This window comes from Carettochelys insculpta, chromosome 1 (assembly GCF_033958435.1).
Source record: "Carettochelys insculpta isolate YL-2023 chromosome 1, ASM3395843v1, whole genome shotgun sequence".
Classification (NCBI taxonomy): domain Eukaryota; kingdom Metazoa; phylum Chordata; order Testudines; family Carettochelyidae; genus Carettochelys; species Carettochelys insculpta.
In genome coordinates, this window is record NC_134137.1 from 55,974,980 (window position 1) to 55,988,800 (window position 13,821).

A 13,821-nucleotide genomic window follows, 5' to 3' on the forward strand; every position below is an offset into this window, starting at 1 on the left:
TCTGCTGCACTGCGTATACTGAATTCACATGACAACGTCACTACATTTTCTTAATTAAAGAGAAACTAATCCACTAATTTATTTGTATATCAGGACTGTCTTCCAGTTTTCCAAATTGTTTAAGAGAAATGAGTAAGCTTTTTGATGTCACCGGCCAAAACACACTGTATATTATCCATGTAGTCAATCAATGTCACCTGTGACATAGTTTAGACATCAAAGAAGGAGAATGGAGCACAAATATTCCACTGTACTGCATCTATCAAAAAGGGATGTAATGAAGTGCATTTTTCACAGCTTTTGAACTATACACCAGGGTAGGTTTTCCAATTGTATTTTCATTAGGAAATTATAAGAGAAACTTCATGCTGATGTATTTACATTGACAGAGGTCAAAAAACCTTTAGCATGCATCAAACACATAAGTTCTTTAAGTCAAGGTTTAAAACATGAACTAACATGCCAAATGCTTTGTTTAACAGTTTTGACACTAACGATGCGTTCTGAAAAAGCTATAAATATATGGCATATTTTTTCAATACCTATCCACGTCAGTTAAATAGTGAGAAAGGAAATGTGTTTAAATACTATGTTAGTAGGTGCTATGTAAACTGCTGACAGACAGATCTTACCATCCAAAACTGTTAAAGTACAGTCTAGTTTGATTGACAAGTGCAAATCCCTAATATGCAGCCACTTAAAAGCAAGGAAATATCTAGTTAAGGGAACTTTCCTTGCAATATAAATGCCTGCACTGACAATCATCATCACACGTAAGAAACTTCTTTCCACTTCTAACATATCGAGGAATACAATGCAGACAACATTTTTCCATCTCACACAAACATAAAACCTTACCTCTGACCACAGAAAACTTACATATTACTTAATTATATCTGTGAATTGACTGTGTTGTGTGTACGTAGGTGATGTAAGATGGTGGGATTTAGGGTTGCACAAATGCTCATCTTGCTGTAAGGTCTAATTTGCATGTAAATTATAGTGCTAAGTCTTGTTTTTTTTACTTTCTAAACATTAAAAAGGTTAGATTCCAAGAGCAAAAGTGTGGGTATTTTAAAAATTTCTCTCTAAAATCTGAGTATTTTTATGTTGAAAATTTTCACAGAAAAGGTCTCCTGTCCCATGAAGAATTAAGAAATCTTAAATTTGGTGAAGTGTTTCTATTTATTCTTTACTACTGCTTCCAAAGTAAGAGAGAAACAGAACTTTTATGCTCCACCTTTATTAGAGTTCTCATGAATGTACCCATAGCTCTGATGTACTACACCTGAGCCAAAGTATATGCGAGAAGGCGAAGAGGTGATGAGCACTAAGGAAGGGAATAGGAATTCAAGTGACTGTCCATGTTATTTTTTCCTGTTGGACAGTTATTCAATTTGTGGGTAGGACAATGTCCATGCTAACCCTTCAACTACAGCCCTGGAGAAGTGCAGAAACGTCAAGAAAAAATCATTAATAAATATAACTAATAATGTAATACTTTACGAAGAAACATATGGGACCAGAATAAAAAGATGGAGAAAGGTCTCAAGATTTGGAGTAGGAAGAAACATACTTAAGTGTCTATAGCTTAGGTAACTGAAGAGCCAAGGAAAAATAGAAAATTGGAAAGGTTAATTTCTCCTCTCCCACCACCTCCATATGGCTGAATTTTCCACTTATCGCTGATAATATTATCATATTGAGAAGCCATCATGACTAGCTTGAAGAAGGCCAAGAAAATTGAGCAATTTGCACATACCTATCTCATAGAACTGGAAAGAACCTTGAGAGATGATCAAGTCCAGTCCTCTGCACTCACAGAAGGAGCTCTCACCATCCCTGACAGACTTGTTTTAATCTATTTGCCCCAGATCCCTAAACGGCCCCCTGAGTGATTGAGCTCAAAACACTGGGTTTAGCAGGCCAATGCTCATATCACTGAGCTATCCCTCATCCCACTATGCCACGAGAAGGATTTACACGTGATCAACTGCAGAGTGACCACATCACCTTCACAATGCTTCTCTCTTCCCCTTGGCCTCAATCACTGAAATCCTTCTCCGCCACCACCTGTTTCCTTCTTCTGTTCATATCATTCCAAGTTCAGTTCAAACTGCTTTAGTATAATTTTTCCCCGTCAGAAATTCATTCATTCAGAGGCCCTCAAGTTTATTCAAGTGAACATGTTTTACCCAGGTCTATAATGACATTTGACTATACAGGCAAGATTTGTCAAGTTTCACATTTCCTATGGGTTTATATGAATAAATGCAGACATTTTTATACGCTAGACCAGAGGTCAGCAACCTTTCCAGGCAGAGTGCCAAAATTTGACCTTTTAACCTCTGTATACGGTCCAAGTGTCAGTGATACCTTTTAAAATCGCTAAAGCTGTGTCTACATGGGCCCTCCCTTTCCAGAAGCGACATGCAAATACAGCCAATCAAAATGCAAATGAGGTGCTAATTTGCATAGCAAACACCTCGTTGGCATAACAGGAGCCACTTGCTGTTCCAGAAGCACTGTTTTTGGGAAAATAGCAACCATGTAGATGAGGGTCCTTCAAAAACAAACCCAGTTTTGGAAAGATCCCTTCCTATTTTGTTTCTTGAAGAAGGGATCTTTCGAAAACAGGGTTTGTTTTCGAAGAAACCCTCTCTACACAGCTGTTCCCGCCCCCCATACCCAAAACCAGTACTTCTGGAAACACGATAGCAGAAGAGTATGCAAATGAGGTGTGAGATCTGTAAATCTGTGCTTCATTTGCATTTTCAATTGGCTGTATTTGCATGCCACTTCCGAAAGTGAGGGGCCATGTAGATGCAGCTTAATAGTCTTACATACAACAGCTTCATTAATAAATAATTAAGATGCACAGCTTTCCCATTTTGGTATTCAAACCTCTGTCCAGATGGGTTTTTTAAATATCTAAAAATGTCTGGAAGTTTAATATAGGCTGAACGTTGTTTATCCCAGATTGTCTGGTCTGGCAACATAGAATCATAGGGCTCGAAGGGACCTCAGGAAGTCACCTAGTCCAGGCCCCTGCTATGAGCGGGATCAACCCCAACTAAGTCATGCAAACCAGGACCTTGTCAAGCTGAGACTTAAAAATCTCTAGGGATGGAGAATCCACCACCTCTCTACGCAACGCATTCCAGTGCTTCACCACTCTCCTGGTGAAGTAGTTTTTCTTTATACTCAACCTACTCCTCTCTTTCTGTAACTTCCTACCACTGCTCCTTGTTCTGCCATCCAGCACCACTGAGAACAGTTTCTCTCCATCCTCTTTAGAGCACACCTTCAGGAAGCTGAAGGCTGCTGTTAAATCACCCCTCAGTTTTCTCTTATATAAACTAAACAGGCCCAAACCCCTCAGCCTCTCCTCATAGGTCATGTGCTCCAGCCCCTTAATCATTTTTGTTGCCCTCTGCTGAACCTGCTCCAGCACATCCACACCCTAGTATGCCATTAGCCTTCTTGGTTACAAGGGCACACTGTTTACTCATATCCAGCCTTTCATCCACCATAATCCTTAGGTCCCTTTCCGCTGTATTGCTGCTCAGCCAGCTGATCCCCAGTTTATAACAAAGCTTGGGATTCTTCCGTCCTAAGTGCAGGACTCTACACTTCTCCTGGATGAACTGCACCAGATTTCTTTTGGCCCAATCCTCCAATTTATCCAGGTCACTCTAGATCCTATCTCTACCCTCCAGCGAATCTACCTCTCCCCTTACCTTAGTGTCATCCACAAACTTGCTGAGGGTGCAATCCCATCCCTCATCCAGGTCATTAATAAAAATGTTGAACACCACCAGTCCCAGATCTGAGCCTTGGGGCACTCCACTTGAAACCAACCACCATCCAGATAATGAGCCACTGACCACTACCCGTTGGGCCCGACCATCAAACCAGCTTTCTACCCATCTTATTGTCCATGGATCCAATCCATGCTTTCTTAACTTATGAGAAAGAATGTTGTGGGAGACTGTCTGAAGTCAAGGTATATCCCATCCACTGACTTGCCCATGTCCACAGAGCCTGTTACCTTGTCACAGAAGCTCACCAGATTGGTCAGGCATGACTTGCCTTTGGCGAATCCATGCTAACTACTCTTGATCACTTTCCTCTCTTCCAAGTGCTCCAAAATGGATTCCTTGAGGATCTCCTCCACTGTTTCCCCAGGGATTAAGTAAGGCTGACCGGTCTATAGTTCCCTGGATTGTCCTTCTTCCCTTTTTTAAAGATGGGCACTAGATTTGCCTTTTCCAGTCATCCAGGATCTCTGCTGTTTCTGAAGTATGGAGCCTCATCACCAGAGGTTATTAGGCGCTGGGGGTTCAATCAGTCTGGCAGGCAGCCCCACAGGCTGGGAGCTCCAGACCAGAGGCTTATCTCCCCAGAATTCAGCCCATGATAGGTGGAGGGTATCTGACCCACGAGCTTTGCCTGTGGGGGGTATGCACGTTTACTGCCACTGCTGCTGCTGCTCCTCCTCCACCAGCTGGGAGAATGGCAGCACAGTGATGCCTGGACAGAGGCTTCCTCCACCCCTCTTATTGTCTGGAATTCCTGCCAATCAGAGCGGGGGCGGGGGGCGTGAGGGTATGTCAAAGCATGGAAGAAGTATCTCCAGGGAACTCTTCTCCCTGCTGATGTTCACCCTGCTGGGGGTGGGAGCAGCAATAACGCTGCAGGGAGATAAGGGCCTTCCCTTCACTCAGCCTGCTGCTGCCTCCTCCTCCTCCTGTCCACACCAGCCCACTCTGCTCCTTCATCCCCTCCTGCCCAGATACAACCTCTTCTATCCTGCTCCTCCCACGACCCCCATTCTCAGCCTGTTCCTGCACCTTCCCTCCCACCCAGACCCCTCACCTCCAGCTCACTCCTGAACCCCTCATTCACTGCTGCACTGTACCTGCCACCCAAATCCCCAATGCCCAGCCCACTCCTGCACCTTCTCTCCCATCCAGACGGCTCAACTTTAGCCCACTCCTGCAACCTTCCTCACATCCAAACCCCAAACACCCACCCCCAAGTCCACTCCTGCACCCTCCCAGCCAGAACCAACACACCTACACCCAGCCCATGAGGGGGAGAGAAACCAGCCAGATGTTCCATTCCTGTGGCCTTCATGGCAGGGGCTCCAGCCCCAGGCCTGTTCTGTGGCAGCGGCCTTTGTGGCAGATGCTCCATCCCCAGCATGTGGGGGCCCTTGCAGGAGGAGTTCCAGGTGACCCTGTCCTCTGGCCTCCTCCTGTGCTACATGGGGGGAGGAGGGGCGGGGCTGAGCTCCTGCCACGTGTCATTTAATGTTGACTCATGTACCAACAGTGGCATGCATACTGGGGGTTGCTGACCCACGTGCTAGACAATGGCCTGAAAAGCTGAGCATGTGCCTTTGCCATGTACACCAGAGTCAGGCAACTTTTGCCTTCAAACATTGTAACAGTACTAGTTAAAACAAGCAAGAGCATGATAACACTACAGCATTAGATCAGTGCTACTGTGCCAATACAGTGCAGTTGGTGGTGATGTGCTATGCCAATGGCAGAGCATTCTCCTGTCAATGTAATTACTCCATCCCAGTGAGAAGTTTAAGTTCCTGCTGACATGGCACTGGTGTAGACTGAGCAAAACTTGAATTACTTGTGGTGGGGAAGGCTTTTTCAAAGACCTGAGAAACCCAGCTTAGATCAGTTTAACCAGCAGTATAGATCTGCCCTAACTTTTTACTGAGAAACTTAAAACTCTTGTATTACCAAGCATAGGTCTACACTACAGGGTGAAGTTGATCTAATTTATGCAGCTCTAGCTAGGAGAAGAATACACAGCTGGAGCTGATGTACCTGAGGTCAAGTTACTGTGAGGTCTCCATTGTGGAGATTTGATGGGAGAAACTCTCCCATCTACTTTCCTTATGCTTCTCGTATCAGTGGAGTAACAGAGTTGACCAGAGAGAGTGATCGGCAGTTGATTTAGTGGATCTTCACTAGACTTACTAAATCAACTCCTGGGGGATTGATTGCCACAGTGCTGACCTCCTGTAAGTGTAGCCAAGCCCTAAGCCTCTGCTTGCTGGAAAGATGCAGAGACTAATATGTCTCGACTTCGTTGTAAAGTTTACATGCATGATTTTGCTGCCCCATCCCAACTTAGAAAATTAAACTGTATTGTAAGCTACCAGCTTCCACTTTATAATGGAATTAATCATCCCAGAATGGGCACTTCTATAAATAAGGATTAAGCCAACTGCAACTGTGTGGGGGAAAGTAAAATGTTACCTTTACATTCAAAATGATGAAGGAAAAAAATGTCTTCCATTTAGAAGATGTTTGTGGAATTTCAGCCAAAGGGGAAGGGAGGAACAAAAAAAAAAAAAACCTAACCCTCGCCACCAACTACTGTACACAGCAGCACCTCTTGCTATATGCACAATGATTCATGTGCACTTTATAAGCTGTAATATACAACAGCATGACTTTTCCTTAGGCTTTGTCTACACTAGAGCCTAAAGTTCAATGCAAATACAAATACCATTAGGTCAATTTCTTGTGCTACCCCTCCAAGATCATGTAACGCCAAGTTCGAATTTGAAAGCTCAGATTAATGCTAGTGTGGAAAGCGTTACTTTCAATCGATTTTACTGGCCTCCAGAGGTATTCCACAATGCCCCAGTGTGTCCATTTTGGCCACTTTCACCTCCACTGCTCTCCAGGGCCGTGTCTACACCAGCCAAAAACTTCGAAATGGCCATGCAAATGACCATTTCGAAGTTTACTAATGAAGCACTGAAATACATATTCAGCACCTCATTAGCATGCGGGCGGCCGCGGCACTTCGAAATTGACACGGCTCGTCCCGACGGGGCTCCTTTTTGAAAGGACCCTGCCTACTTCGAAGTCCCCTTATTCCCATCTGCTCAGTAGGACCCAGCTCTCACCACTCCAATCAGGGGAAAAAGCAAGTCCCATCCTCCTCTGTCCCAAGCTCAGGAAGGATCAGCAGCTGTGGCCTGATCAGGGTAGGAGCCACTGGCCAGGGAATCCCCAGCAGCATTGCCCCTAATTTTTCCATCCATGTGCAGAATAAATTTTGTTATGTGCATCAAGCATATACAGATGCACACCACCAAGGAAATACATGCTGTCGGCTGTGGGAGCTCTAATAATTAGCTGAGTGGCATCTGATTCTCTCATGGGTGGCTACCCAAGTGCTCAGCTTACAGGGAACACTGATCCCCAGCCTTGTTTTCTCCCTACTCCACCCCTGCCCCCTGCAATGATTTACCTCTCAGCTGCTCCAGGTGCCCAAAGTGATACACCCATGTTGCGGAGGAGGGGTATGTGATCATTCTTGTGGCTTCACTTGTTTTCCCTGTCAAAAAGCCATTTTTCTACAGAGATGAAAAGAAATCTGAAGGGGTCATGAATTCTGCTTACAGGCAGTGGCAGAGAATTCCCCCAGGAGGAGAAAGTGGTATTGAATACTGATTAAGCACTTAATTTATTGTTCATGATTTCTTTAGTTACCTAGTTTACCTCACGACCAATGCTTTTTGGGTTGTAAATGGGTAAGGTAAAAAACATGCTTACAGGTACCATGTGTTCAGAACATGTAACACTTTATTAAAGCAATTACTTTTAAAAAGGGTTGTGTGTATACATATGTGTATATGTGTGTGTATATCTCTATATAAAGTGAATAAAGGGCACTATTGCAAGATAATATGGCACAGTTTCATGATGAATACTTTGCAAATGTAAACACGTCTCATAACTAGTTATGGTCTAGGCTTCAGCAAAAGCTAAAGATAAATTAGTTTGTTAGAAGATAGTGTATTTTTTTTTTAAAAAAAGGAACATGAGTTATCATTTCATCTCATGCCAATGCACTGCCAACAGGAAATCTTTGCCAGTGACTCCCAAAACCAATAATGGACATGCCAAGGGTAAAATGTCATCTGCCATATTTCACACTCACAAACGACTCATCAGTGATTTAATATGACAGAGAAGCTGCAGCTTCATTATCTGGTAGTAACATTATTCATATTGAATTATGACATATCATAACAATTTGGAACTTTCTTGTGATGCTGGAGATGAAGGGGAAGAATGAAACTACAAAAACCAACTGTACCAATACATCTGTGTCAGAGACCAGCAAGGATTCACTAGGCAAAAAGTATATAATAAAAGCAAAAAAAACTCATCCGCTCTACAAATCTACATGTTAAAGATGAATAGAATGAAACATCTTCCAAATCCGTATCATAGAACACTAGAACTGGAAAGGACTTCAAGAGGTCATCAAGTCCAGTTCCCTGCCCTTGTGACTCATGTATAGCATCTGCGTTAGACATTTATCCAGCTTGCTCTTAAATACCTCCAATGATGGAGAGTCTATAACCCTCCTAGGCAATTTATTCCCGTATTTAACCACCGTGAGAGTTTGGAAATTTTCCTAATGTCCAACCTAAACCTTCCTTGATGCAATTTAAGCCCATTGTGTCTTGTCCAATTTTCAGAGGCTAAGGTGAATTTTTCTCCCTCCTCCTTTTGACACCCTGTTAGGTACTTGAAAGCTGCTTCCATTTGCCCCCTCAGCCTTCTCTTTTACAAACTAAACAAACCCAGTTCTTTTCATCTTCTCTCATACGTCATATTTTCTAGGCTTTTAATCATTTTAGTTGCTCTTCTCTGGACCCTTTACAATTTCTCCACATCATTCCTAAAATAAGGGGCCCAAAACTGGACACTACTACAGTTGAGGCCTAATCAGTGCAGAGTAGAATGGAAGAATTACTTCTTGTGTCTTGCTTACAACACTCCTGTTAATGCATCCCAGAATCATGTTTGCTTTTTCTGCAACAGCATCACACTATTGAATCATGCTCAGCTTGCGGCCCACTATGACGCCTAGATCATGAAAGCAGAAATTTGACTTATGTTCATTAAATGCTGAAATCTTCATTTTAGATGAACCAAAAAGGGAAAAATGATGGTTGGAAAAAGTAACTTGACAAACTGGCAGAGCCAAATCTGTTCCTAACTGGCAGAGTGAGACAAAGGGAAAAAATAATTTTGTTATATCATATGGTCCTGACCTTCCATTTTTCTCCTTATGTTTAACAAAAATCATGTGCACAATAGAGGTATTTTGGAACAACAGGGAGCTGAAGCAGATTAGTAGGAAATGGGTCTAGATCCAAAAAACGTCAGGTCCCTCTTTCTGCAGATTGCCATCCATTTGGGAGATGGCTCAGTTACTCCAAATCAAGTAGTTTGCATAACACAGAGGGAGCCATGTTGCAAGCTGCTGCTGTGGCTGACAGATCCTTGGACACTTCATGGACAAAAATCAAGGATCATAACCTGCCTTAATCTAACCACTGCAGTATGAACACATTAGAAGAAATTGAAAAAAAAATCAAAAGGCATACTTGAAAAGAAAAGAAGGTAAAAAAAATTAGACCTACTTTGGAATCTTTAGCTTTAAACAAATTTTATTATTTCCAAAATATAAGCCCTGTAGCATACTGGATAAAAAATTTCATCTTGGAGTAGCCATTTGGCCAAAAGAATCCTGTTAAATACTTGTGTAGCGCACCAATGATACAGACCTGCATAGTCAGAAGATAAGGTCAGGACAGCAGGAATGATATGACAAATATATTGCTCCATCAGTAAAATTTATGTGTACAGGAACTTGTTCCTGCAATATTATATTTTTAGAACAATTTCTCTAGGCAGACTATATATCTATTCACATAAATAAAAGCTGAACACTTTTCGTCGAGTTTCTACTCCCTTTTGAAAATGAACGTTTTTTTCTTGATGATTTACAATCCCATCTATCTTCTTATACCAGACGGAACAGTAGACGCAGTCTCTATTATCCCTTATTATTTAAGTATAGCTGTTTACACTATAAATATGGTAATTTAAATATGCTATTTTATTGATTGTACATAAATTAATGCCTGGTTAAAATACTAAGAACATTTTAAATGAGTAAGGCTTATGGATACGATACTAAAAACAAAGTAAAATATTTATTTAACACTTTTGTGCTATGGAATATGTCCAGAATGTATGGCACACTCACCCTACTTACATTTAACTGTTTTGATTATTATTCTTTGTAATTACAGGGAAATAAACCTTGTGCTAAATGAAATTGTTTTTGCCTCAGATGATTACAAAGGGCAACTTTCCATGGACATTCTCCACAACAGGAATCTAATGCTTTTTTCCAGTAGTATTTTTAAAATCCACCCCCCCCCATTTTTCCTTATTTTGATGGCTGAGATTTAGATGCCCTTTCTGTATTGCCGTATAAATATCTACTAATCAAGTTAGTATTCACTGAACTAGACAGGGATTTGCATATAGCTCCTTTAACAGTCTTCATCTGTGATATAGATGGGTTTCAATGAAATTCTTAGCTTGTACATAATGTAATGCATGTCTTCATGGAATATGGAAAATACAAGTTCTATTTTCAAAAGACAGAATTTCTGATTTCCGCTTTTCCCCTTCATATTCCAAACAGAACATCCAAATATCTGGGATTAAAAAGTGAACCTCTGCTAAAAAAAAAAAAAAAAATTCACGGAGAACATTCAACTTCCCTGAATGCAGAAGAAAGAACCAAGCTCAGCTTCATGGTTCTTGAGGGCAGCCCTGTCGCAATGCAGTCTTTTATGACTGGCAGCCTTAAGTTCTGCCACTGATTCAGGGTATTTAACGGACTGCACAGGAGCAGAGGACTGCCATGTTAGAATTATGACTTATTTGCTTTATAGTAGCATTTAAGAGTCCCGGTCATGGGCAAGTACCCCATTGTGCTAGATGCTGTACAAGTGTGGAACAAAATGGCAGTTCCTGCCACAAACAGCTTATGTAGACTTAAGGCAAAAGACAACAGATGGATACAGACAGGTAGGAGAATACAAGGAATGAGTGAGAACATATGGGTCAGCATCAGTGTTCCCGCTAAGTTTTTCCATCCACAGGCAGCACAAATTTTGTTGTGCATGTCAAGGCATATGCCAATGTGCACCACAATAGAAACACATGCTGCCAGTTGCGGGCGCTCTGCTAATCAGTTGGGCAGCGCCTGCATTTCTCCTGGTGGGGCGGTGCCTCTGAAGCACTCATCTTACAGGGAACCCTGATCAGCATGAGGAGGAGTGGTCTCAGGACACCAGCAGCCTATCCCTTGTCAGCTCCACTATTCCCCACCATGCTCCTTATGCTGGAAGGAGAGAGAGAGAAGCAGCACAGGGTCAACTGAGGGAGTTCCCCTTCAACTCTGGATTCTCTGCTCTGTTTTTGGTACTGGATTATGGCCTTTTTATAGTACTTTTGTGGAACACTGCCAATTTTCTCCCTCATGTTATTCCCCTATACTTCTGGGTGGCTTTCCACATTTTAATGTACCTCCTTTATGTTTAATTTTCCTTCAGTCTTTGCTGATAGACAGGGGCATGGAGTGAGAAAGTGAAAACAGTAAAGCATGTGTAAATATGCAGAAGCTATACATTTCTTCTCCAACTGGACTCAGTGAAGAATCTTATTAGGATAGTAATATTACATGTTTTATATATTATTAAATTTCCCCTTGAGTGGTGATTTGTTTAATATGGTCATCTACACATCTTCCCCATAAAGTTAATTGAGGATTCTTCCATCTTTGTACATATTATATTATTGTAGTCAATAAAACATGTCAAAGTTGATTAGCATCTAATTTGTTTAACAATTTCAAACAGAAAATACTTGTGAAAGCACTAGAATTCCACCTTTACAGTGAGCTGCTGATTTGAAAAGATTAATTTTATATGCTAATGCTATTGGCTATTTTTAATGAGTATATTGAGGTGGACACAGTATTGATTTATCTGGATTATCAGGGTAGACTGGGAGGATACATAACAGTGTATCTACATGTAGACTTACTGTGCAGTATGTCGGAGCACACTAAGAAACTTTTAGCACATGGTATCAGGGTTCAGCAGGCCAATTAGTGCAGGACAAGATGGGGTACTGTAGTTCACTCCTTGGCTTGGTATGCACTAAGGGTATATCTACAGTTAATTAAATCCCCATTGGAGGTTCACATCAGCGGACTTGGCTTCATGGGGTTGAGGTTAAAGGGCTGTTCAGTTGCAGTGTGGATGTTTGAACTCAGGTTGGAACCTAGCTCTGGGATCCTCCTCGTATGGCAGAACCCAGGCTCCAGCCCAAGCTCACACCTCTAAATCACTGTTAAACAATCCTTTCTCCTAAGCCCAGGAGCTCAAGTCAGCTGACACAGGCTTGTCTAAGGCATTCAGTTGCAATGTAAACATACCTTATGCCTCCATATAGACAAGCCTTTAGGCAACATCAAACCTTACAATGTGGTTGATTAACCCTCATATCTTCACTTTTTCCTTATTGTGTCTGATGATGTTGGCAAAGCTTCTAGAATCACATGAAACAGCAAGGGAGATGAGGCATTATTCTCAGCTTCTGCTTTTCATATCTTCAATGCAGAGCAGGGTATTTGTGACGACTAGCTTGTGTTCCACACATTTTATAAGGAGGAACACCCCATCGGAGTTGCTGTTGCTGACTCATGTTTTCCCAATGGTAGTCTGTCAGAAATCCAAATCTCTTCTGACCTTGTTATTGAAATCCCCCAAGAGAATGATCTTGTCTTCTTTAGGCATGTCTTTTAGGACAGTTGGGGGTAGAACTTCACATCTTCAGCATCTAGAGTTGGTGAATAAGCACTGATGATGGTTGCCTGTTGTTTTTTGGCAAGCTTCAAAGACAGAGTCATGATACGCTCATTGATGTTGACAAGGACTTCAGATAGGATCTTTGTCAGCTCATTCTTAATGGCATATCCTACTCCATGGATTCGTTTTTCTTCCTTTGGTGTTCCCTTCCAGAAACATGTGTACCTTCTGCCTTCTTCTCTTAGCTGTCCTTCTTCTGATCTGCGTGCTTCTGCAAGGTCAGTGATATCAATGTAGAATCATCACAGCTTGTGTGTGGTAATTGCTGTGCGTCTTTTGGGTCGCTCGCTGTCTGAGTAATCCATTAGAGTTTGAATATTCCATGTTCCAAAATTTAATGCTTGATTTTGACCACATGGAGGTGAACCCACTGAACACAGTTATCCTGTCGGGGGACTGAGATGGACTATGCTTAGAGCACCTTTTCTAGCCCCCTTCCCACGTGGGGTGAGCAGAGTGAATCCTAAATAGGGCTGCTCATTCACGGGTGCAGCACCTGAACCAGTGTTGGCAATGACAAATTTCATTTACAACAAAATGGGAAAAATTTAAATTGACAAATTTTTTATGGATATGATTTTTATACTATATGAAGATGACATAAATGGCCAAAAGTGAAATGCAATCATTGTAATTCATACATCACAAGAATACCCAGTCAGTAACTTTACAGACAGGTTGGCAACCCTGAGCCAGACTGTTCTATCACCTCAGTCCTCAAAATGGAATGACTGATGCATACATCCACTGCCTACATGCTGGTTCATGACTAAAAGAATTCACAATCCTGCTCCCATCATCATTCGCCAGTTGCTATAGGACTTAAGTTTAGGGGAGTAGTACAGAAAGGAAGACTCGTGTGTGACTTCTTTGAATGCGTGGGGACTGTTGCACTGCAGCCATGACATGATTCCTCACAGATAGAAAACTCAGGTCCAATGGCATGGAATCCATGACAAGTGGGAGGCTCCTGTCCACTGCAGCCTTCATCTGCCTTCACAGTCATTGTAGCATCACCTTTGCTA

General features: G+C 42.0%; 1 protein-coding gene across 7 annotated transcripts in view; it reads right to left on the reverse strand.

Moving 5' to 3' along the window:
- The window catches only part of DCLK1 (doublecortin like kinase 1), a 335,634-nt gene that overhangs the window by 100,958 nt on the left and 220,855 nt on the right, over positions 1 to 13,821 (reverse strand). The window lies entirely within an intron of this gene.